Source organism: Lepidochelys kempii, chromosome 1, assembly GCF_965140285.1.
Source record: "Lepidochelys kempii isolate rLepKem1 chromosome 1, rLepKem1.hap1, whole genome shotgun sequence".
NCBI classification, from domain to species: Eukaryota; Metazoa; Chordata; order Testudines; family Cheloniidae; genus Lepidochelys; species Lepidochelys kempii.
This window is the reverse complement of record NC_136380.1, coordinates 51,633,963-51,660,463: the sequence shown is the minus strand read 5'-3', so window position 1 is coordinate 51,660,463 and position 26,501 is coordinate 51,633,963. Positions and strand designations below refer to the sequence as shown.

At 41.3% G+C, this 26,501-nt stretch overlaps 1 protein-coding gene across 6 annotated transcripts in view; it reads right to left on the bottom strand.

Annotated features, from left to right (window-relative positions):
• NBEA (neurobeachin) overlaps positions 1-26,501 on the bottom strand; it is an 848,497-nt gene that overhangs the window by 151,234 nt on the left and 670,762 nt on the right. The window lies entirely within an intron of this gene.

The window sequence follows — 26,501 nt, the reverse complement described above, 5'->3', positions numbered from 1 at the left end:
ATATGAGAATAATTGAAGTGCAAGATGTCATTGTTACAATAATTTTTCTAAGATGAACCACATTTTATTATTCCAAATCATTACAAAGATATGGTGACATATATTTCTCAATAATTTTAAACATAATATGAAGATATTTTAAAACATGAGCTGGAAAGTAGCATTGCTTTTCTAACTTGCAAGTCCTAAATTTAAGGTTCCGTTTGCTGTAACACTTATTGACAAGATACCAAGACCATTTCACTTTTTGTCATTCCTCAAACTGCTTGAAGTGATGTCTCTTCATATTAGTGCTTAGGTATTAATGATGTATGTTCATATATACAAAGCTGCTTAGTTCAGTTTTAGAATATTCCATTTATGTTCAAGTTACATATATTTTGTTAGAATACCAGAAACTTAACAAATTTTTGTTAAGCACTTCTTTTCTTCTTTGCATAATAAAAATGACAATCCATTTCAGAAGGAATAATAATAATTGTAAATCAGCTTCTGAAACAGTCTCAGATATTAGCTGTTTCTTAGAAGAAAGCTGGACAGGAAGAGCAGTGAACTATGATGTTCTTCATGGTCTGTGTAGGGTTGATTTGGAGACAACACCAAGTGCTGATGGTACTGTTCTATTTTAGCTCAGCTGTGCACAATTCCTAACAGTCAAGATTCACAGAGTGTTGGAGCAGTGGCTTGTTGGGCTGACTTTGCTTGGCAATTCCCTGGATGGATGCCAGGGGCTCCTTGCCCCTTTCAACCAATAACAGTTTTGCTTGGTGTCAAGCCGCATGGCAAACTTCCAATGGTTAATTACATTCAGTGTTAAAAATTTGCATTTTATTTATATTTTGAACTTCATTGACTTCAACTTCCAGCCACTGGCCTGTCTAACTCCTTTGTCCGCTAGATTATAGAGCCCTCTAGTATCAGATATCTCCTTCCTGTATAGGAGTTAGAGACTGATTAAGTTGTCTCTTAACCTTCTCTTTGATAAGCTCAATAGACTGTGCTCTCCTTTTGTCTTTCATTGAGATCAGATGCTAGGGTACACTTGACATCATGTATGTGGTAGCTAAGGTCACCAAGAACAATACACCTCAAAGATTCCAGCACCACACTCATTTGCATTTACTTGCATCTACCACCCTATAATACACAATTTGTGATAAATGTGTGTGTACTCAAGATGCTGGGAGGCGATAAGGAGGCAAATCTTTGGATTTAAAAAGCTAAAAGTAGCTAATGGACAGTAGCTAATATAACTGGACTTTTTTTAATCAGGTGTGTAAAATGTGTACAGTTCTAATGAGGGTCCCGTATATGCCGCAGCTAGTGGCTTTGCCACAGAACTCATCCCTTAACAGAAAAATTGTGCTCCAGTACTTCAGCTTTCATTAAAACAATAAATATTTTTTAACCCTCACATGAGACTTGTGATGGGATGGAGTTACGAAAAATATTTTATTTACTGATATTACCGGTCATTTACAATAAAATATTTCAGTTACGGTGTATTTGCATATATACGTATTGAAAATATTACAATATTTTGTAGAATAGTAACAATATTTACAAGCATATTATATATTGACCATAGTTTGATATCTCATTACTTCTTTTCTCCCCCCTCCAAATTATTCACACAACCACACAACTATAACCGGATATACATATATTTAACCATTCCTATTTACTTTTTTACTGGGAAGATGAATGTTCTCTTGGGGCAAAGGTGTTGAGTGTCAGGAGACAGAAAGCATGGGAAATTAGAGGAAAGCAGGATGTATTCAATTATTGCCCTCTATTTCCTTCCTATCTATTGTTATTATAAACATAAGATTATTGTGTCCATATCATAGCATCTCAATTATTTAATAGACAAAATCCCACCACACATCATCAGTCCTGTTTGGAGTTCTAGCTAGCATTTTATTTATTTATTTCAGCATAGATTTCCAAAACATTTTTACCATCCAGCATTCCCATATCATGTGTAGGAAACAGGTTCTGGCTCTTTTGCATTTCATACAAATAGCTGGGGCAATACTGTATTTTTTTATATATAGATGGAGAAGCATAGATTCCATGTACCAGATAGTACTGAACGTGTACTTTCTGATTAGTGCTGGATCCACTACTTACTGTCTGCATTATATCATTCCAGCCATTCTTTTGTTATTTCACATTTACAGTCTGCACTCCATAACTTAACAGATTCATGCAGTTTGTCTCCTAAAAAAAGAGTCATGAAGTTGGAGAGACAAGGTGGGTGAGGTAATATCTTTTATTGGATCAACTTCTGTTGGTGAGAAACACAAGCTTTCATGTGTCACAGAGTGCTTGTCTCTCTCACCAACAGAAGTTGGTCCAATAAAAGATATTACTTTACCCACCTTGTCTCTCCAATTTCCTTGGACCAATACTACTACAACAATACTGCAGAGTCATGAAGTCGTATATTCTAGATAGACATGTTGGTTACTGAAACTTCAAGCTCTTGTATGAAATTTTCAAATGAAGAATACTTTGTTCCTTTCTTTTCTGAAAATGTTTTAAATATGGTAAACAATCAGAATAAACTCATAGTGCTTTTTTTTTAATATCTCCTACATCAATTTGTTTAAAGGGTAGTCCATCCCTGAAGAAATCATAGACCCATAGCCTATATAAGGTCAGAAGAGACCATCATGATCATTTAGTCTGACCTCCTGCACATTGCCACAGGAGGCCACAGAACCTCACCCACCCAGTCCTGTAATAGTCCCCAAACCTCTGGCTGAGTTACTGAAATCCTCAAATCATGATTTAAAGACTTCAAGTTACAGAGAATCCACCTTTTACAGTAGTTTAAACCTGCAAATGACCTATGCCCCATGCTGCAGAGGAAGGCGAAAAAAACCCAGGGTGACCCGGGGGAAGATTTCTTCCTGACCCCAAATATGGCAGTTAGACCCTGAGCATGTGGGCAAGACCCACCAGCCAAACACCTGGGAAAGAATTCTCAATAACAACTCAGGGCCCTCCTCATCTAGTATCTCATTTTTCCTTCCTTTATGTGATATTTGTCTCAATTTTAAAATAATTCCTTATGTAGACCATGTTTGAAAGCACTATTTTTTTATTTTTGATATTACTGAGATTTGCTCTTCTCATCTGGTTAAGTGCCCCACACGTTTAGGCTTTTAAAGATTTTTTTATCTCTGTATCGATTTCACTGTACACACAAACTGACAAAAAGTATTTCCATCAATAATAACTGAAATTTACAGACAGTCAAAGTAGAAAAATCCTGCTTGGGAACTCACTAGAGTTTCATTTAAGGGTATTTACTTTATATATTTTGACAAGTGATGTTGAAAATGTGTCTTTTAATGGTTATAAAGCTTTATCTTTTTGAATCTCAATGTCTGTTGTCATTAAATAATTGTCAGATTCCGCCCCCCCCCGAATAATTTCCTACAACTGTGTAAATTTAAACCAATAAAAAGAGAAAAAAGACTTAAAAATAAACTTCAATATTATCTACAGAAATTATTTTAAAAAATTTAATTCTGCCAACCCTACATACGTTCAATTACTATGTACATTTTAAAATAACAGGTATTGTTTTATGGGTGCTGGAATTTTGAAGTATGGAACAGAATTATATAATGAGATTGTGTTTGTCAGTTTCAGTTCTTACACCCAATGGTTTCTCTTGATTAGAGATCCATTCTAGTTCTGCCTTGATTTATGCTGCCCATAGTATCTCTTGAAATTTAGTAGCACCAGGCCTCCCATCTCACTTGGTCATCCCAATCATTCCATTTTGATTCATGGTTTCTGGTATAACCATCAAAATCTCTGCATAATTTTTAATTTTGTGGTAAAATTTTTTTTCCAGTCTGTAAAGGGAATCATGGAAAATGTACTCAGAACCATGGGTAGGACATTCATTTTAAGTACTTTAATTCTACCAATCAATGTCGTTGGTAATCATGTCCCCTTGCCTATGTCATAGTAAATAATTTTCATTAATGGCTCAATATTTAGTTTCAACAGCTCCATCACTTTAAGTGATACATTAATGCCTAAATATCTAATTTTATTATCCACTATTTTCAGTGGATATTATTCATTTCAGTATCTCTGATTTAGAATAGTTTAGTCTGTACCTTGATTCCTGACCAAACACTTCAATTATTTCTAGTAATACTGGAAATGTATATCTTGTATGAAAAGCATAAGATTGTCAGCGTATAATGAAACTTTGTTTGCTATTCCCAATACATTTATTACCTGAATTTCTTCTGTGTCCCTGAACTTTTGTGCTAATGGTTCAATAATTAAGTGAAATAAGGTTGATCAGAGACATCCTTGTCTTGTACCCCTGCGTAATGGTATCAGCTCAATCTTTGTAACACTTCCCCAGATATATGACAGAGGGTTTTTATAGACTATTTTAATGTACTCCTGAAAGTATAAAACATTTCTCTTACATTCTGAATAAAAATGGACATTCTACTGTTAGTCCCATAACATTCTGGGGGCACCAGATTGTCTCTGACTCTATTTTACCCATTTTTCAGAATATTCAGTACTGTCTTTCCCATGTAATACCTTTCCCATCTTTTCCCACCATAACCCCCAGATATCTGTATCTATACAGTATTTGTTTATCAGCTACCCTTCAATTACATTCAATATCAACCCTAATTATAACAACCTTGATTTATACATTTCAAACAATCTAGTTTCCATTTTCTCTTTATATGTTGTGCTATATTTTCTGATATCCTTAATAATTACAAACATTAACTTTTGTACCATTATTCGTTGAAAACTCTTACCTAACAATACTCCTTCTAATACATGTAATATAAAAAATACTCTATATATGTTTGCCATCAAGGCAGTACTTTTCTTACAACACATAAACCACTGTATTTTACCATATTCAAAAATCATTCCAGTTCCCCTTCCCCGATATTTAGCAAGTCCTCACTTGAGATATACTTATCCTGAATCTAATCAGTTCCCTCTACTACTTCATCTACCACATTTGGTTCTGAGACTGAGGTCAGGAACTTTTGGGCTTCCCCATGTGTAGAAAATATGGGTTTGACCCAGCTGACATATTTTTGAGATTGCTGGAAACATCAGGCAAATTTAAGCTTTTCCTTGGGAGCTCTTTGCAGACTTTTGTAAATTAAGCCATTGTCCGCCATATATCCATACAATAATCTTCACAGAAGAATCCTCTCCACTCTTAATTCTGTCAACTTCCTGGCTGTATGTGAAGAATCAAAACCAGGTCTTCTGAAGTTGTGTAGTCATACTATGACTGGATGTAGTCTAGCTGGATTTCTGCTGTGTGCTGGTATGTCGATCCGGTGTACCCTTTCAATCAAAGCTTTAAGGAGCCATGTTTCTAAGTATCATAGGGAGTATTTGCCTTTGGTCCCCATTGGCAGTCCTTGAATCCAATTTCCCATATCATCTGTTTTTTCGGCCAGTGTTTTAACGTGAGATTCCAGACCACAATTCTCTCCACCCAACCTTGCACGTTTCTCCTCAGTGTTGATAATTTGAGAGTCCATGTCTGTAATGGCTACCACTAGATCATTTTACTACCCACCGTGGACACTTTGTCATTTAACTTTTCTTTGAACTTGCTGAAACAGGTTTCTAGCACAACATTTAATCTGAAAGTAATCTGTACTACTATTTTACTAGCTATCCCCACAACTGCTGATTCTTCTGACTCCGACTCCTTGGCTTTTTGTTGCCCTCTTTTCTTTTAATCTCTCTCTCCCTTCTTTGTGTTTTTCATCCAGAGCTCCCACCCATTACCCAAATTTCTGGGATACACACATTAACTACAAGTTTAGGAAGAAGGATGGGGAGAGACAGCCCTCAGTTCCTGTTCATTCGTCTTCTCAGCTTCCTGGCAAAAGAGACAAACTTGTCTCCTGCTGCCATGTTACCAGGGTGCTTGGTTGGGGGAGAGGAGTCGGGGATAGATGGCCTCAGGCCTGCAGCTTTGACATCTTCTGGCAAGGGAGGGGGATGGGCCGCTGTAACAGAATGCCTCCCTATAGTCACACACTACACATCTTTGTAATAATCTTTGTATAAAATATGCCTTGTAAGGTATCATCTGAAAACTAATAACTCCCTGGTCTATAATATCAGGATGGAATGTGCATAACAACATTATATGGAAAGTTATAGACTCCCCTTGAATGATGTTGGTAGCACATGTTCAAACCCATGTAACTCCAGTTAAGCAGGATGGGGGCAAACAGGTCTTAAAGAAAGGACTGTGTGTTTACCTCAATTCACATATAAGTTAAAAACAGTGTCCTCAGAAAGTGAAAGGGGGAAGACAGAAGACAAGGAAAATCCACATTTCAGCAAACAGAGGTGAGACAAAACAGTGTGCAACCTCTTTCACCACCACACACCATTGTTGCCTTCTTTACTGTTTGAATGAACTTTAACGAGGGGTAATCCTCAGGAAAATGCATTTCAAAGGGTGACTGAACTATAGAAGTGAGGGGAAAAACACCCCAAGTTAGCTTGCCCTGTCCATCTCTCTCTTTTTCTCCTAAGATGACAAAAGAAACAGACAATGGACTTTAGGAGCAGATTCTGACCTGGGAGCATGTGATCAGAATTTTATGTGAACCAAGTCTAGTTTGATAAATTTAACACTAGAAAACATTCTATCTTTATTTCTCTAGAAACCATTTCTGACTTTAACACCCTATACTTGCACTCACTTTGTAGTTAAATAAACTTGTTTTATTCTTCAATTAAAACTAATCCAGTGTTGTTAATTGTTTGGGTAACTCCATTTAGGATAACAGACTGTTGTATACTGATCCTCTTAGAGGTGCAACTGGCTTAATATATCTGGACTGTCCAGAAGAGGGTTCCCAAACCTGAGCCGTCTTTTGAGGGTGACAGATCTGAGGAATTGTCACAGATTGAAGTGTCAGTAGAGGAGGTTTTGGAATTAATTGAGAAACTTAACAGTAACAAGTCACCAGGACCAGATGGCATTCACCCAAGAGTTCTGAAAGAACTCAAATGTGAAATTGCAGAACTATTAACTATAGTTTGTAACCTGTCCTTTAAATCAGCTACTGTACCCAATGACTGGAAGATAGCTAATGTAACAGCAATATTTAAGTCTAACGTCAGTACCAGGCAAACTAGTTGAAACAACAGTAAAGAATAAAATTGTCAGACACATAAAAGAACATAAATTGTTGCGCAAAAGTCAACATGGTTTCTGTAAAAGGAGATCATGTCTTACTAATCTATTGGAGTTCATTGAGGAGGTCAACAAACATTTGGACAACGGTGATCCAGTGGACATAGTGTACTTAGATCTCCAGAAAGCCTTTGACAAGCTCCCTCACCAAAGGCTCTTATGTAAATTAAGTTGTCATAGGATAAGAGGGAAGATCCTTTCATGGATTGAGAACTGGTTAAAAGACAGGGAACAAAGGATAGGAATAAACGGTAAATTTTCAGATGGAGAGGGGTAACTAATGGTGTTCCCCAAGGGTCAGTCCTAGGACCAATCCTATTCAACTTATTCATAAATGATCTGGAAAAAGGGGTAAACAGTGAGGTGGCAAAGTTTGCAGATGCTACTAAACTGCTCAAGATAACTAAGACCAAAGCAGACTGTGAAGAACTTCAAAAAGATCTCACAAAACTAAGTGATTGGGCAACAAAATGGCAAATGAAATTTAATGTGGATAAATGTAAAGTAATGCACATTGGAAAAATAACCCCAACTACACATACAATATGATGGGGGCTAATTTAGCTACAACTAATCAGGAAAGAGATCTTGGAGTCGTCATGGATAGTTCTCTGCAGATGTCTACACAGTGTACAGCAGCAGTCAAAAAAGCGAACAGGATGTTAGGAATCATTAAAAAAGGGACAGAGAATAAGATGGAGAATAACTTATTGCCTTTATATAAATCCATGGTATGCCCACATCTTGAATACTGAGTACAGATGTGGTCCCTTCATCTCAAAAAAGATATACTGGCATTAGAAAAGCTTCAGAGAAGGGCAACTAAAATGATTAGGGGGTTGGAACGGGTCTCATGTGAGGAGAGATTAAAGAGGCTAGGTCTTTTCAGCTTGGAAAAGAGGAGACTAAGCAGGGATATGATAGAGGTATATAAAATTATGCATGGTGAATATTGGAACTAGGGGCCACCAAATGAAATTAATGGGTAGCAGGTTCAAAACAAATAAAAGGAAGTTCTTCACTCAGTGCACAGTCAACCTGTGGAACTCCTTGCCTGAGGAGGTTGTGAAGGCTAGGACTATAACAGGGTTTAAAAGAGAACTGGATAAATTCATGGAGGTTAAGTCCATTCATGGCTATTGGCCAGGGTGGGTAAGGAATGGTGTCCCTAGCCTCTGTTTGTCAGAGGGAGGAGATGGATGGCAGGAGAGAGATCACTAGATCGTTACCTGTTAGGTTCACTCCCTCTGAGGCACCTGGCATTGGCTGCTGTCGGTAGACAGGATGTTGGGCTGAATGGACCTTTGGTCTGACCCAGTATGGCCATTCTTATGTTCTGATGACAGTGCAGAACACATGTTTTGGGGGGAAATCTGGGACTGGGAGTGTGTTGAGGTCACCCTGCAAGTAGTAACTAAGGCTGCTGGAAGTCAGAATGTGGCTGGTATTTACTAACAGGTTGCTGGGGTCAGAGTTGCTAGATCAGGGAGGTAGCTTTACACAGATACTTAGGGTGTGACCTGCATGCTGTTTGGCTGTTTGGGAGGTGCCCAGGTTGAGGGCTACAACAAAGCATGGTGAGGCACCTCAGGCAGCAGAGCAAGAGCGACATAGCCCCTCACTGGTCTGGATTGCACCCATTCCTTTTCTCGTCTTCCCAACAAATGAAGTTTGTCTCCAGCAACTGTGCTACCAGTGAGTTCAGAGAGAGAAAGAGAGGTGTGTGCAACCACTGCCTTTCACGCTATATACACCAGCAATGACGCAATGACCTCTCACTCACCTCTCCAACAATACTTATACCATTCCGCCAGTGGGTGGGGCAGGGAGTCCCTCAGTCCACTCTCATTGTCATATCCACTCTTGCCACTTTCTGCCCTATTCTCACTTTCCCCCTGTTCTTCTGGGCTCCTCCAGGTCTTAAGCTTAGGTATAGGATCTAGTGGGAGGCTTTGCTGAGAATGCTACTGGTAATTAGGGAAGGGAAGAATGCGAGCTCATCAAGTGTGCTTCCTCACTTGGCCACGACAGGCATATCACCTCCTAGCCCTCATGGTTGTGAAGATAACCTTGAAAATATTAATGTGGTGTAAACTAATGCAGCAAAGTTTGCCTGAGTCTGAAACAATAGCTCTGATAGGTGGGAATTGCATCATGCATTTCAACTAGGGCCCCATGGACCAGTGAGCCAGAGAATTTGGCATTTTTCCAAGTTGACACAGAATTTAGCACTTTTGCTGTGGAATTTGCTATTTTTCTGTAGCCAGGTGGCTATCATTTCCCCCAACCTCTCTGCCTTGTTAGGACCTGCTTGCAGCTGCCTCTTTCTCTTCACATTTGTCCATAAGAGTGAGTTAAATCTGACTACAGTGCCTGAAGCCAGAACCAGAGTCCACAATTCAAAAACACCTTTTTTTGTGCATGCATAAGCAGAAGGGGAACAAGGGGAAACCATCACAATCACTCAATGTCATGGCCTGACTCCTATCTTCTAGGTACAACAGGAAACCATAGACAACAATGCTTTTCAGTCACAGAAGCAACAAGCCAGAGTTAATAATTTCTTAAGTTGCTGGGAGGCCTAGTGGGACCAAAATGGCCAGCTGACTCTAATCTAAAACCAGAAGACCATTCATAACTAACAAATATGACCAACTCCAAAGAAGACTATAACCCAGACCGGAACCTACCTATTAAATCACTAATGATGAACTGTATCTGGAATTGAATAGATACTGCTTCTCAATCTCCTGCTCCGGAAAGAGAAGTTTGTGACTTGGTGGTAATTGACATGAATAATGTTTTTTTCTAAAAGATATGCTCCAGGAATTATTTTAGGGAAGTTCTCTAGCCTGTTGTACACAGGAGGTCAGACTGCATAATCAATGGTATATGGTTGCCAATTTTCTAACTGCACAAACCGAACACCCCTGCTCACCCCCACGCCACATCCCTTCCCTGAGGACATGCTCCTGCCCCAGCCCCTCTCTGAGGCCCTGCCCCCAACTCACTCCAGCCCACCTCCTACCCTCACTCACTTTCACTGGGTTGGGGCATGGAGTTGTGGTGAGGGCTCTAGCTGGGGGTGAGGTCCCCAGGATGGGGCCATAAATGAGGTGTTCGGAGTGTGGGAGGGGGCTCTGGACTGAGGCAGGGGGGTGGTGTGAAAGGGGGTGAGGACTTTGGCTGGAGGTGGGAGGGCAGGGGTGCGGGCTCCGACTGGGGCTGTGGGCTTGGGGGTGGAACTGGGGATGAGGGGTTTGGGGTGCAGGAGGGGTCTCTGGGCTAGAGCCGAAGGGTTTGGAGTGCGGGAGGGGATTTGGGGGGGGGTGGACAGGGGGTTGGAATGCGGGCTCTGGGATGAAGTTTGGGTGCAAGAGGGGACTTAGGGCTGGGGTAGGGGATTGTGTGGAGGAGGGGGTGTGGGCTCCAGGAGGAGGCTCAGGGCTGGGGTAGGGGGTTGGGGTACAGGCTCTAGGAGGGAGTTTAGGTGTAGGAGAGGATTCTGACCTGGGGCAGGGGGTTGCGGTGTGGGTAGGTGTGCGGGGTCTGGGAGAGAGTTAGGGTGAGGGAAGGGATTACGACCTGGGGTAGGGGTGCGGGATCTGAGAGGAAGTTAGGGTGTAGGAGGGGGTTCCGACCTGGGGCAGAGGGTTCAGGTGTGGGCTCCGTCTGGGCGGCACTTACCCCGGGCGGCTTCCAGTTGGCAGCACAGTGGGGCTCTACCTTGGCTCTGTGTTGCTCCTGGAAGCAGCCGGCATGTCTGGGCTCCTGCACCCCAGCAGCTCCCATTGACCATGGTTCCTGGCCAGTGGGAGCTGCAGAGCCAGCGCTCGAGGTGGGGGCAGAGTGCGGAACTTCCCTGGCAGGCCCTGCGGCCTTGGAGCCACAGGGACATGCCGGACACTTCCGGGAGCTGCGCGGAGCCAGGGCAGGAAGGGTAGCCTGCCTTAGCCCCGCTGTGCCACTGACCAGACTTTTAACAGTTGAAAACCAGATGCCTGGCAACCCTACAATGGTCACTCCTGGCCTTAGAAACTATGAATCATTCCAGAGTCAAGAGTTTTTCTTGAAGAGAAAGAATATTTAAGGACCACTGACATTCTCCCCTGGTTGAGAGACATTAGTAATGCCTGTCAATAATGACATCACATCTACACTAATGGTTTTCATAAACAGTTTAAGATCCTAAATATTGTATATACTCTTAAAAATTAGAAACAAACATAGGCAAAATAGCTGAAAATCATTTTCGCCATCATCTCCCAAGACACTGAAGAGACTTAAGTCTTTAGGTCTAGCAAGAAAAATACAAATACTATAACTAAACAGGTAAAACAACTGTACTAATATATGTAAACATATAAGGGAAGCAAAATATATATTTTTAAAAGACAAAAATAATTGTTCAAAAGATGAAAACATCATGTGTATAAATTCCTGGAAAAAGGGAAAATACAAATGCAAACAGCCAGTAACCACACAGCTTAAATGAAACTAGTAAAATGCTCTTTATTATCCAGAACGTTTTCATTGCCATTTCTGGATTTTCCAGAATTATAAAATGTATTCGGGCCATTTTGGTATCATCCACTCTTTTGCTTCAGTTTCCAGCCACAATAAAAATAACCACTTGTAACATCTCACCCATTAGATTGTTTTATTTTCTGTACATTTTTTAAAGTTCACAACTGTTTTATATCTTCATATATGGACCTCACTTCCTTTTGGTTAGATTGTGTTTTTGCCTTTCTGAACTGCTTCGGTTTAAGGTTTTTTATTAGTAGTAAACCTTAATAGCTTTACTCAAATAGTCTTGGAGAACTGTGATCTCCAGGATGAGCATAGAAAGTATGTACTATTGCAATTCCTCAGTCCACATCAGTTTTTAAAACCTCTCTCAGAACGTTTTAAAACAAATATTGGCACTGTTGCTTCATTTTTCTCCTCCTCTTTGGGGTTTTCAAAAATGCAGATATTTTTGTGGTTTTGGTTCTCTTTTTCCTTGCCAAATTTTACTCAGCTTGTTTTTCTCCTTCCAACACTATTTTTTTAAACTTTTTTTAAACTTTCAAGAGGTCACCTCCCAATGTTAAAATATGAGGCTCTGCTCATTCCATTCTTTTATAAGTTTAGATTGCCATGTTCAGAGTACTTATCCTTTTATATCCACAAAAACAATGCCCACTTGTCTGATAAATTCAGTACTGATGACTGACTTTCTCTAATTCCCACATTCATTTTTCAGTGAGTCTGCAAGCTACTACAACATTGGACATTTTTATCTCAGCCTTATTTCCTCCTTTTGTGAGCAAGGTGTTTTTGCTACACCTTATGATTGTATGTTCTGTGGAAACATTGGCTAGGATATGATTGGGAAGCAGCAGCAGTATGTTACTAAGTAGATTGCCCTCATTTGAATTATTAGAATAAAAGGCTATTTATAGATGTGCAAACAGTCTTCTTGAACAATAAAATCCTGGTCAAAATAGTTCACTCACATATCACTAAAAAGAAGATCCTAATTATTCTAAAGCCATAATTTCTAACTTAGCTGTCATTGTGAAACATTGATGTAGGGTACAAAACAAGTGAATAATTGTTACTGACTTTGGGTGTTACTGTCCTTTCAAATACTGTGGATTCTAAAGAATGATTTTATAGTTTAATTTGTGGGCATTACACATCTGTGTGCATATGGAGCTTTTCCCCTCTGTATGATCAACACACATATCACTAGTGCAGATAATTCTTGGAATGCTGGGTATGGTATGAAATTCCTGGAAACTCTTAGTATCACCAGGAAAAGATGGAACACTATTGGACACCACTACCTCAGGGAAGGTAAACACATGGTGTTTTTGTCTCCTTTTCCAAATCAAATTCTAACAGTAAATCCTTCAGACAGACCTTTAGGAGGATCTTCAGCTTAAGAATTCTGGAGGAGGCTATGTGATAACAGCACATGTGAAGAAGGAGAGGACAACTGGACCCAGATAATGGCATAAAAGGCTATATGGCGCATGGTCAAACTTTAAACAGAGGGGTTGAGGGAAAGGGCTGTCATTGACAAAGTGCAAAACAGAGAGGGTTGAGGAGGATTAGCTCAAAACGAAGCAAGTTGTGTTCACACCACAAAAGGATCTTGTACTGGGGTCAAGAGAACAACATTAAGTTGGACTCAATTCTGGTCAGAAATTTGAAAAGATCAGACATTTCAGTTGTCATTAAACATTCAGTGCTGTGAGGATGACTTCAACGAGCTAGTGGTAGGTGCTAGAGTTGGTATCAGTAAGGCTGCATGTCTGTCACAGACGTCACGGATTCCATGACTTTCCACAGCCTCCGTGACTTCCGTAGCTATAGCGGACAGTGTGGCTGACCCTGGGAGCCGGCTGCTCACGTGGCCTTGAGGAAAGCCACACCGACCGCTGCTGGAGCAGCCCTGCAACCAGCCGCTCGGACGGCCCCACAGTCAGGCACATCGGCCACTGCTGGAGTGCCCCAGGGCCAGCCGCACCAGCCGCTGCTTGGGCAGCCCCAGGCAGTTGGCCCCAGCCGCTGGCCCCGGAGACAGCCTGAGTAGCAGTTCTGGAGGCAGCTGGAGCAGCATCCATGGGGGAAGCCAGAGCAGCCGCTGCTCGAGCGGCCCCAGACAGCTTGCCCTGGGCACTGCCTGAGCAGCAGCCAATGTGACTGGCCCTAGGAACCACCTGAGCAGCGGTTCTGGGGGTGGCCGGAGCAGCGGTTGGTGAGCGGCCTCAGAGGCGGCCAGAGCAGCAGCCTGGGGGCAACCGCACCAGCTGCTGCTCGGTGGTTCCTGGCAGCTGGCCCTAGGGTCCGCCTGAGCAGCAGCCGGTGGGGCCAGTACCAGGGCCCCCCAGAGCAGCGGCGCCCCTGGGCAGCTAACATTGAGTCAGGGGTATTTATAGTAAAGGTCATGGACAGGTCACAGGCCTGTGAATTTTTGTTTATTGCCTGTGACCTGTCCATGACTTTTACTAAAAATATCCCATGACTAAATTGTAGCCTTAGGTATCAGTCCACACCATGCAACTCAACTACACTGAACTCTTCTGCTTCAGCATCACATTTTATGAATCACACCTGATGTTATTTCCAGATCCTTCCCAAGGATTTATTTGTCTTTTATCCCTTAGATAATATTGTGTCCAAGTGGGAATTTGCAGTAATATTTTTATTAATGATATGCATGGCAGTGACTTACTTGCCTAGGGATTGCTACTCAGCAGATGCAAAAGGGTTTAAAAGCTGCTCTTGGGGCAGAGCAGGATACATGAGATGTGTGTGTCATGTAGCTCTACTGTCTGGGGCAGTATGATTGGGTCATTAAAGGACTGGCTGACATGAAGGATCCAGAAAGACAATGGGAACCCCAAGGACTGAACAATTGACACCTAACAACAGTAAATTTCAGCAGGCCGAACTTGTGAACTTGGCACAGATCCTGCAGGAGAACAATGAACCGAAAGTCGTCAGATGACTGTGTTAAGAGTTGGCCTTTGGAGAGACACAGAAGCTCTCACCTGGGACTGAGAGAGAGCAAGGGTGCATGCCAAAATGGATTCCACTTCACTGTAGCTGAGTAGAGCCCTGACCATGGATATCTGTCTTAACCTTTGCTTCTCTGTGCTAACCTAAGGACTTTCCAATGCTGCATTCCAGTTGACTAAGTGTGTTCACACTGCAATGTAAGCTCAGGCTCGGACTCGGGCTTACACTCAAACTGTAACCCCTCTTCTGTCAACACACAAATTTCTTGGACTCGGGTTTATGCCCAGGTCCTAGGATACTGCCAGGGTGGAAGGTCCAAGCCCAAATCAAGGTGGGACCCAGGGATTAAACCCTATCGTTTTGCAGTACAGACACATCTCCCATGGACTCAGGTCTTTGGAGTCTGCCAAAAATATCCCAGACTGCTATGGGCCAACTTCCTTTGTCCCCTCTCTCCCAAGAATCATCAATAGACTCCGGGGAAACAGAAGCACCCTCTGCCTTTCTAGAACAGCAGCTTGGCATTTAATCCTTCCATTTTATTCTGACTGCTGAGCTGCAAACACACCTTAGGAGAACCTTCTGCGTTTGCAATGGATTGCAACCAGAAAAAAATCCTTTACAAAGCATGTTGCATCATGGTCGTGGGAGCACAGCCAGATTTTGGTTAATCTCTGGTGCAAGGTCAGCCAAACAATTGATTTTAGTAAGAAGTACCAGGAATGACCATGCACACCAGAAAACAGTGAAGAAACTGACAGTGTTGGAAATTTACCCGGCTGATGACTAGTGCAGGGAATGGGTTAAGCAACTCAGGACTGAGTATCAGAAAACCAAAAACCGGAATCACACTTCTGGCAACTCACCAACACCATGCTCATTTTACGACAGGGTGCTGGGGGCTGCACCGAACATGAGCTGGTGGTACACAATGACTTGGTCAGCCGCAATGGCAACCAGCTGGCTCCAGAAGCCAGTATGGGAACCAATGGTAGCCAGCAGCAGGCACTGAAAGAGGCAAATGAAGTGAGTCTGCTGATGAAACCAGATCCAGAGGAGGCTTTGCCTCAGGAGCAGCTGCAGCACACCCCAAGGCCCTACTTGGAAGAGCTTTTTGATGCACCCCTGGAAGAACAGCCCACTGTGAAACCAGCAGCAGAAATGGAACAGGAAGAAGCTGCCCTGGACCCTGATAAGTTTCTAGTTCCCATTTCTGGGTTTACTAATAGGAATGGGAGGGATTTCCATGCTATGCTCCAATACAAAAGACATTATATAAACCCCAGGCAGCAGTGTGTATCTGCTAATGGATAACAGGAAATGCAAACAGTAAAACAAGCATGTAAAAGTGAATTTTTTTAATGGCAAGGTTCACATTTTTGCTACTATATTCCAGTCTATTAAAATAAGAACCTTACATTACCTTCTCTGTACATATGCTGCTAAAAGGTTCAAATATAGTCATTTTCAAATGCAGTCCATTTCTGTTAAATGTAGTCCATGCATTCCATGGGTGGTAAAATCATTAATCCAGAATATAACCAGGCCCTTGAATTCAGTCTAGAAATTTGCCAGCGGGGCAAGGGAAAGGGAAATGGCAATGGAGTTCTGTGTGTTTGCATGCAGTCCTAAAGGCTGCATCGTAAGCTGTGGAGAAGCACTAAGCCATGTGGATTATCATGTTGATTCCCTCATGAATTCTGACCAAATTCTGGGTGCTGAAAGCTTCAAACTCTTCCAGTAGCAGGAACTCCAGATAGGTAGGCACATTTCAGGAATGGGCTTATTTTTCAGGGCCACCTCAGTAGCTCATTAACCCACTGCACTTGTAGATGTTCTGTTTAGTCACCAATTGGGCACCATAAGAACTGTTATGGCCTCCAACATATGCAATGCCTGAAATGATAGAAAAAGCTTATGTAGCACAGTGTGGCCACCAACCTACACCCAAACTCAATTTTTGGTGGCGAACCCTTCAAAGTTGTAATTTTTAACTTACCATTCTCTCAGCACTTCCTTCACTGTGATTAACCTGGCTGTGTCCAGGGAGCTTCTGTGGTCTGAAGCAGCCGTCTGCCAACATAGTGAAGTTCAGTTGTAAAAAGTAATGTTTTCTGTCCTTGAAATTCCAGAATGACTTTTTTCTGTGCTCCTGCACTGAGCTACTTTAGACAATAACCCTTTGTGTCTTGTTCTACTCCAGGCTCCTTCATATGTACAAGCTGCAATACCTCCAAAGCTTGCCCACACTGCAGAAATCTGGCTCCCCGTACCTTTGTGGACTGTTCCAAGAGGAAGTGTTTTGTGGTTAACTTATTGCTGAAGTTCTGGACAGGGCCACCAAGCAAGCTGAGTACCAAAAGCAGAGGGACTTGTGGTGAGAGGAAAGACATGCCGAGCAGAAAGGCTAAGGCTGGCTTCACAGCTTGAGGACAGAGTAGCAGTGTGGAGTAGACACTTGCTTCACAGTTTCTGGAACAGTAGCGGCAATTAAGGGAGGAAGATATAGCACAACAGAGAGAACAGTTAGAGCAGCAGCTGTCTCTTATGACCACAAGAATGCAGATTCCTGCTGTGCTTGCACCATGGGCTGCATCCCCTCTGCAGTACACTGCATTCCAGGAACAGCTTGGACAACTCCATGGCTGGGAGGCCCATACAATCAGGCCCTATAAGCAACCTCATGCAGGTCTCAGTGCTGAAAACCTCTAGTGTGGGTGCCACCACCCACCTGCCCCAGCACCAAGTACATGGCAAACATGGAAAGAAGGGAAAGGAGAATACAATAGTAGGGGGGTCTTGTACATAGTGTCACTGTTTTCATTTATTTATGCACTTTGTTCTTGGTTATGTTTAAAGCTTTTGGTGTTTTGGTGTGCTAATGGCAGCTAGCCTGCCAGGCAATGGTTTCATATTGTACTTTTCCAATAAATGTGTAAAAATAAAGGTTTTTATTTTATAAAGAAATATTACTGCCATCACTGCAATACATCATATAGGTGTATTTCAGATAATAAAGGTATACACATGATCAGGGACAACTGGGAAGTTGTATGCAAAATCCGTGTCTCAATATAGCTGTATATATCAATCCACACATCAATTACTGACATCAGTCCATACTGTTTCTGCCACCCGCCCCTCATTTCATAAGTGGTCATGTCATTCATAAGTACAATGCATGGCAATCAACTTCCCATCCTCCCCTCAAGGAATCAACACCCCCTCCCAAACACACACATTCATAAAGGTACTATTCTCCCTTTTCTGTTGGCCCATGCAAGTCCATAACATGGGAGCACAAAACATCCCTGATTTCTGTTGCCTGGGGGCATCCAGCTCCAGGTGTCGTGGGTGTACTTTCTGGTTGAGTGTACCAGTTCAGTGGCCTCTCACTGATAGGTCCAATCAGGGGGAAATGGGTCACTTTTGGCTTCACAAAGATTGTGAAGAGCACATGGTGCTGTGGAGAGCATTAATGACACTAGAATCCAAATGGGTGTGTAGACATTGCCAGTGGGATTTCAATCTACCAAATTCACATTCAACCACCATTCCACACCTGCTGATAGTTTAATTAAACCTTCTTTTGCCAGGGCCTCTGAGATCAGGGTACAGTTTCAGAAGCCAAGGCAAAGAGGGTACATGGTGTCCCTCAGAATAATAGTAGGGACAGTAACTCCATTTATGACAATGTCATGTGATGGGAATAGTGTCCCAGCCTGTCCATGAATGTAGACTTCTGATTGGCAGAAAACCTTGGCATCATGAACTTTTCCATTGACATTCATAAATTGGCCTCTTTGGTCCACAGGGGCCTGCATAAGTACAGAGTCAACCCTGTGGTTTATGTACTCATGTTCTTCTTGAAGATGGCAAACTATGAGCACATGGGTCCCATCCATCACCCCAGAGCAGCTTGGAAACCCCATTCTCGCCGCAGTTACTTTGGGAATATCTTTTATGTCTGCCACCTTGGGGTAAACCACATGCCTGATTGCCTCAGAAACCTTCGCCACCACTTTACCCACAGTCGTCTTTCCAAAACCAAACTGGTTGGCAATAGGCCTATAGCAGTCTAGGGTAGCCACTTTCCAGATGGATATAGCAACCTGCTTCTGGACCAGCATGGTCACCCTCATGCTGTGTCTTTATTCTGGGAAGGGTTGGGGTAAGCTGCTCACAAAGCTCCAGAAATGTATCTTTCTTCATGTGTAAGTTCTGGACATACTGCTGGTCATCCCCTTGTAGCCCTGCTCCAGGAGCATCAGGCCATATAGGGGGCATCAGCCACTATACCAAGTCTCATAAGCAGCATCAGCCACTTTGAGTCTGCAATGCCTGTGTCCTCCTCCTGCTCCACCATTAGCTCTGTCAGGTGCCTTTGGTGGGTCAGAGGACACCACCAAACTGTCCATTAGCATCCCACAGAAGTTCTGCCTGTCTCCTGAAACAGGTGTGAAAGCCCAAGGCAAGAGAAATTCTTGAAGTGTTGACTCCTCCATGTTGCTGGCTCCAGTTGCCGGAAGCACACAGACCAAAATGACGTGTTGACGGGCCAGTCAAACTTTCTGTAATATGCAACCTGGATAGTCAAGTTTTCACACACTGCACAAAGGGATAAAGCAGCCATATTTCAGGAGGGTGCTAGAACGTCTGGGGTCTGGCTGGCTGGACTCAGGTCTGTGTACTGCACTGTTGACACCAGAGCCCTGGGTTTGGGCCCAGGTAAAAAAAATTCTTAACTTAGGGTTGGCAATATGTGTAGATGCTCAAGCCCTGGGTTCTCAAAGCCAGGGTTCGTTGACTTGAGTTCCACTAACCTTGGGCTTACATTGCAGTGAAGACATACCCTAATAAACCTTACTCAGTTTTGAAAGGCTGCCTGGTGTCACTGCACGTACTTGCTGAGGTGCATAGATCCCTGAAGAGGGCAAAAGGTCTCTGGAAAGGAGTCTACCTCAGTTGAGCTGGCTGGGTAGAGCTCATGGTATCAAACAGGAGTGTTGGAACCCAGAGCCTCTGTCTTGGAAGTGTTAAGGCTATATGGCCTACCATTAAGGAAGAGAGGGCTCTGTTAGGGATCTGGCACACTGAGGGGGTTTCTCCAAGGGACCGTTTAAAAGTTGGGGCATAGCAAAAATCCTGTGGAGCTGTCAAATGCCAAGAGTACAAAAGGAGCAGACACAGATATACTTGTGCAGAGGGTGAAGATACCAAGGTAGTTATAAAATCTGGCATAAAAGCACTCCCAACTAGCAGCTGTAGCTTGAAGATTAAGGAGGTATGTGATTCTCAGAATGTTCCTGTCCCAAACACAGCAACTACAATGAATGCTGGTCTTAGAGGAACAATGTATTCTACATTTTTGCAGAACTTGAGTGCTAATTTATTTCCTTTGGGGACCAACATGATAAAGAAATTTCTGAAAACCCAGAAGTTTACAATTATGCAAAATTTTAAAAATTATAATAAAATAGGACAACCAAACTTATGAATAAATATAAGAAAAATGTGAAAACTGAGTTTGGTGAAATATTAGCAGTTTCAAATAAGGACAGATAGTAAAAAAAGGAATTGAGGAATCAGGGTTCTTTCCGTCCTTCTATAGTTGTGGTCTTGATGCTGCACAGCAGATACATGGAGACTTGTAGCTTGAGCCAGGCTTATCGTATTTTAAGTCAGATTTAATCAGTGCAAGGCCCCCAAGAGCTATGATCTATGGAAGCAATTTGGAAGCAAGCTGAAGACAGCAATTTTTCTACTGCATAGGCTAACTTTTTCTAAATTATGCTGATACCATCCTTGCCTATATAATGTTTGACACCCGCCTCCCCCCAAAAAACCCCAACTAATTCTCTGTTGTGTTGACTAACTTCATGTATAAAAGTAAATGCACTTGCTTCACTAATCCCAAAATTTGGGACTACCTTTTGATCAATTTATTTCTTTGAGATTTTAGCTGTTTTTAAAACTATCACATTTGTTGTACAAAAATAAATGTAATACCTAATTTCTAAAGACACATGATGTTAGATACCACATATATGAGATCATCCTTACCAATCCCTGATCCACAAAACTACTTCCTCCAATGCAATGTAGCCAAATGCATGAATTGGGAAAAAATTAAGGTTATGCATAATGTTTCATAATTGAGATCCACAAAACTCAGAAAATTCAAAGTTCTGTGGTTAGAACTTCAATTACACCACAGATCTGCTCATCTGAAAGTGGAGAGGGCAAAGATGGCCTTTGCTCTACTACCAGGAGCTGTTGGAGGTCTATTTGTGTCCAGTGTAATTCAGAGCTGTTTCAGAGCTGCTCTAAATTATGCCAGCTTGTAATGGACCCCAACAAACCATTATGATGACCAGAAATCATTGGAATGAAGGGCATTCCAGCTATACCTCCTTCCCCTGACTCATCCTTTAGTTGCCCATTTAAAACAACTCCATAGCCCATTTTGCACTGCTGGAGGAGTACAAAGAATGTCTAGCATGGGAGGAAAGCTGGACCATGGTTCCTACAGCAAAACTCAGTGGTATTTTCTGTTACTGTATATGCTAATTATTTTCATGCCTTATTGAATTGTGTGCAAGAAGACAAAGCAATGGATATTTTGAGACTCTGAGTATTCTGACATAAGTGCTAGTAAATTTCCAAACCATAACTAACGCATAACTATATTTTGCATTTCATTTTCCTTGTTTTGCTTAAAAGGGAAATAAAAATATGCATACATACACCTTTTAACACACATTTACCATATAAAGCACCTATCACACTGCAACTAAGCACTGCACAGTAAAATCAATGTAAAACATTACAACCACAATATGCAGAAATCAATATAGAATATAGAACCAAATGATTAACATGTGGAAACACCACATGATTTTATTTCAATGTTCTCAGTATGTAATCAGTCAAATAAATCACTCAAATAAACACAGCTGTATTTATGTATTTGTCCAACAGGGTCCTGGGCATGATTAGGCACTATCGTAATATAAACAATAATAATTGTATGTACAGATATTCAGATATACGGTTTGTACACTCATATTAATTTATCAGCTTCGTGTTTAATCTGAACCACTGTAAAGTCCAGGCTGCCTGGATCCATGAACATTTTCTTAAGGTCCAATCCTGAGCCAGGCTTTACTCATGAAAACTACAAGGGAGTGCTGGAAGGCTGGTGATAAGGGTGGAAGGAATCCTCAGACTTAAACCAGAAAAAATTGCAGGGCATCCATCCAGCCCAGCCATGTTCAGCTACTTATAGGTATGGATGGGCAGTAGTACACATTACCTATTACTCTTGCCTGTATGCATTTGTAGCCATGTGGAAGTGTGCTATGTGCAGACCCACAGGCCATAACCTTCGGCATACTCATGACCTTCCCTGTGGTGAGCTGTGGAGCTTCAAATGTGCAGATTACTGCAGCACCTGTCAGGATGCAGAATTACTTTGCATGATCTCTTCTCTGTTTATTCCCACTCAGCCCCTCCAACACAGCAGAGATTCAGCTTCTTAGCAGCTGTTGGCTCTTACATGCCTGTGAGCAGGTGTGCTGTTCCCAAACTTCTTTCAAACATAATCCCTACATGATGTATGGTACAAATTCACCCTTTCCTAGGGTTTGATTTTATAAACACAGAAATTAGCAAAACAAAGTTCAGCTCAAACCTTCTCCTGGGCTTGGTTATTCCTAGCATTCCAACCTTGGGACTGTTGAAATCCACAGCCTAAATTCTCTCTCACTGGCCTAGATTCCCACCTTCCTTATACCCATGAGGGTAACAAGCCAACTGGTTCAGTGAGTCAACAAAACCCCTAAAATTGTATGGGAAAATATACTGTCTGCAGAATGACTAGTTCTAGCTATTGATATTAAGTCTCTAACTTTGATGAGCATTACATTCACTCTAAGAAAAGAATAAAAATGTACTATGCAATAATTTACATACTGTAGACCCAATTCTGAAAGGTGCTGAGCATCTTGTGTGTGCTGCTGAGCATCGTCAACTCCTACTGACTTCAATGGGAGCTGAGGGTGCTCAGAAACTCAGAGAAAGAACTCAGCATCTTGCAGGATTAGGCTGTGTTACTGAAAGACAAAGAAATCTGAACACACAAAAAATATTAAAATGTTTTGGTTATGTCAGAAGTTAAGAAACAAGAAAATTGATCTGTAGTGAAATGTCTTATACCCTTCAACATATGAAGGTATGCGCCTCTAAACTATTTGTGCCTAGGTGTTTGAGGACACACAGCATTTTCATTTTGTGATGATCTTTGCTTTTGTTTTATTACAGTAATGTTATTCTATTCTAAGTTTTATTTGTATGTGTGAATGTCAGTATTACTAATGGAATACTCTAATACAGGTCAGCTACATAAGGAAAATCTATCATAACTAAAGAGATTTGAATCAATTATTTGAATGTTTACAATCTATTAAAGAGCTTCTATTCTGTCTCCCATACACGTGCATTTTTAAACACAATTCTGATTGCTAATTGCCATTCTCATGTGACTATTCTCAATCACTATACTCTATACACAAAAGTCTTGCTGTGCATGTGGCTCTGGATAAAACGTATTTTTGTTCATAAAGTCTGTCTTCAAATAAATGCCTATCCACTCATGCATAAAAAGAAATCCATGATAAGTCCAAGCTAAAAATAATTACCACTTCCCCCTCAACATTTTAGCACCAGGACAGGTTACTTGCATAGCACTCTTTAAAAGAAAATCCAACACATGCCAGCTGACAATTGCAAACTAATCCCTAGCCTGCTTTCTATTTCTTTTTATGAACTGCAAAGCAAGGTCCAACAGACAGCCTCTGATGCATCTCAGGTCCAGTACATGCTTTTCAAACCTAATCAAGGGGGTGTAAAAATGTATATAAAAAGATGAAAGTGCCTTTGCCGTTATACATATGGCAAAAAAAAAACAGGGAAAGGCTGAAAAAGAAGTGAGATGTTTCATAGGGGAAGGTTAAGTCTGATGCTAATGCTTATTTAAAATGGTGACAGTCTGGAGTAGTGAAGCCTTGCTGGGCTGCTTTAATTTCTCCCTGGAATAGCTCTCTCCCAACCTTCTGCAGCACATCAAAGTCTCTGGAGCTCAATTAAAATTGGATTATATTGAAATGCTCTATCTATGGGACTGTGCGCTCACTAACACTTTTCTCTCAGTAATACTCCAGATGACAGTTGCCCATCCCAATTTAAACAGTTGTCATAGAGACCATGAACTAAAGCAGCAGTAACTAACGATACAAAGGAAAGGTAAGTAGTAGGATTTCTGTGAATGAAAGGCTTGGTTTTCAGCAGCACTGTTTACGCCATAAATGGCTAAATACACCAAATATAAAAGGCTGTAACACTCTAAGCAGAGAAGCAAAATAAATGAAATAGCACAGATTTTCATTTGTTCAACCCCCGCCCCCAATAACTAGACAAGTGTCTTGAATATGGACATATTTTAACTATTTAAAATATCCAGAATTAAATGACTCTCTCTAAGGAAAGCAGCAATCAGCAGGTAAGGTTGTAGACCGACTACTGACAATGGTCTGTAAATTAAAGATGCCAATAGCTACTTTCTAATTACAGGTTCAACATGATAAGAATAATTACTAGGTAAAGTATTTAGGTTTTTTTAATAATTATAAAAGATTATTCATTTTTTAAGAAGTACAAAGGCTTTGTTTCCATGACTAAGTATAAAATTGGTAAACCTTTGATACAAATGTATAAAAGTTATAAACACAGTCTGAATCCATTTAATTAATTTTGTTAGTAACACACACAGAGCTATTCAAAATACAGCAACTACTGATAAAGTCTAGTGTTTTCAGATTACAGATCACAAAACAATTAAACCCAATTAGAAAGATATTCTAGTTGAATTTTGTTACATTCTATCAAAGACTGTCAATGCCACCAGCAAACTCTGGAAGCTTCCAAAAAGCAAAATAATGAAGACAGTTTAAATTTCTGGCAGCACCAGAGAGCAAGGTATTTAACAGTCTAGATTTCTTGTAATTATACTATTTTCTCATGTAGATGGCATGTTTCTGGCACTATAAAAGTCTTAACTTTTCTTGTAATTAGTTTACTGAGAGTCCCAAGGTTGTTTTTTTACTCCCATTGTTGTTGATCACAACGGAAATGAACAATTATTGGTATTTTTCTGTATTGCTCTATTTTTCTTTCAAGCCCTCAGTAAGCATGTTTCTTGCTCTCTTGGGAAGACAGTGTTAGGATTTTGAAGCTGCAACAAGGCAGAGTGCAAAGAGTGCAGGCCAAAGGGGATGAAAACAAAAATATGTCAGAAAATCTAAAAACTGCACAGATCAAAATTTGTCAAAACAAGGCCTTGGTTTAAACCAACAAGAAGGCCCCTTCAGCTTGGGCCTTGACAAAGCGCAGCCTTTCTTATTTTATTTTTATTATTATTTTTAGACCAGCTGCAGAAAACACCATCTAATGAACCTGTCTGGGGCTGCTGTCCCCATCCTGTCAGGCATGTCAGAAAATGACAAGCACTGGGGACAGGCCGCCGCCAGTCACAGACAGGTCTGCCAGCTGGAGAGTTCAGCCCCAATCTAATCACACCACCAGAAAATAACTTTCACGCTTTCAGCCTGACAGGATGGGCTCAAGAAAAATAATAATAAAAATTACAACAGAAATAATGCTTTTTGTTTCAATTACATACCTTTTCCACAAAGAAATTAAACAGAAGATACTAGGAACCAGCATTTATATGGTATTATACTAGAACCAGCCAACATTCATGCTGGTTCATATTAATGGAACCGTGTGCTCATGTCTTTATTAAAACAGAAGCACATGTACAAAAGTTAACCATAACTATCATACAAGAAGTCAAGATAAGACTATATATACTGTACCTATACCTACAATTGCCTCTCCCTCTCTTTACATGCACATGTGCATGTGTGTGAATGAAAACACACACGTGCTGTCACTGGTGAAGCTCAACTTTTGAAAATCTGAGACGACTCATATTTTTATAATTTCACCTTCTACAGACAATGTTTCTCCAAAAGCAAGGGTTCCTACCAGGAATGATGGCTTTTTGAGTATATTGCCACTGCAGATCCACACTCTGGGATGCAAATGCCCACAATGCCATTGATCAAAACATTCTGGAAAGTAACGGTTGAAAGGACCGTTTGAACTCCCCAAGTGGAACTGAACATTTACGCCTAATAGTAAAAATGGGAGCAGAGTCCCTACCCTGAACATTCTCAGCTCTTTCCCACTCATTCAAAGATTCATACAAAGACTCTGAAGAATTGAGGAATGAAGGTGGAGCATATCTCTTTAAGGTAATATACTCAGAGAACCACAGTTACAGGTAAGTAATGTTTCTTTCTACTTCAAAAATTGCCTCTGCTGATCACCATTTGGGAGATTAATGAGCAGTAAACCCCCAAGAGGAAGAGCTGACAATTGTTAATTTAACAAAAATTACAGAAATGCTCTGTGCAAACAAGCCTTAGACTGAAATGCTGAATAAAGAGTGTAGTGCCTCAAACTATATGAACAGAGCAACATGCAGCCGTCTTGCAAATCTCTTCTTAAGACATGTTGCAGACGTGCCACAGAAGCTTGCCTTGGAACTGGTGAAGCAGGGGTCTCAAAGAAAGAGACCAGCTAAAAAGCAACAGGTCAAATAAAATAATCC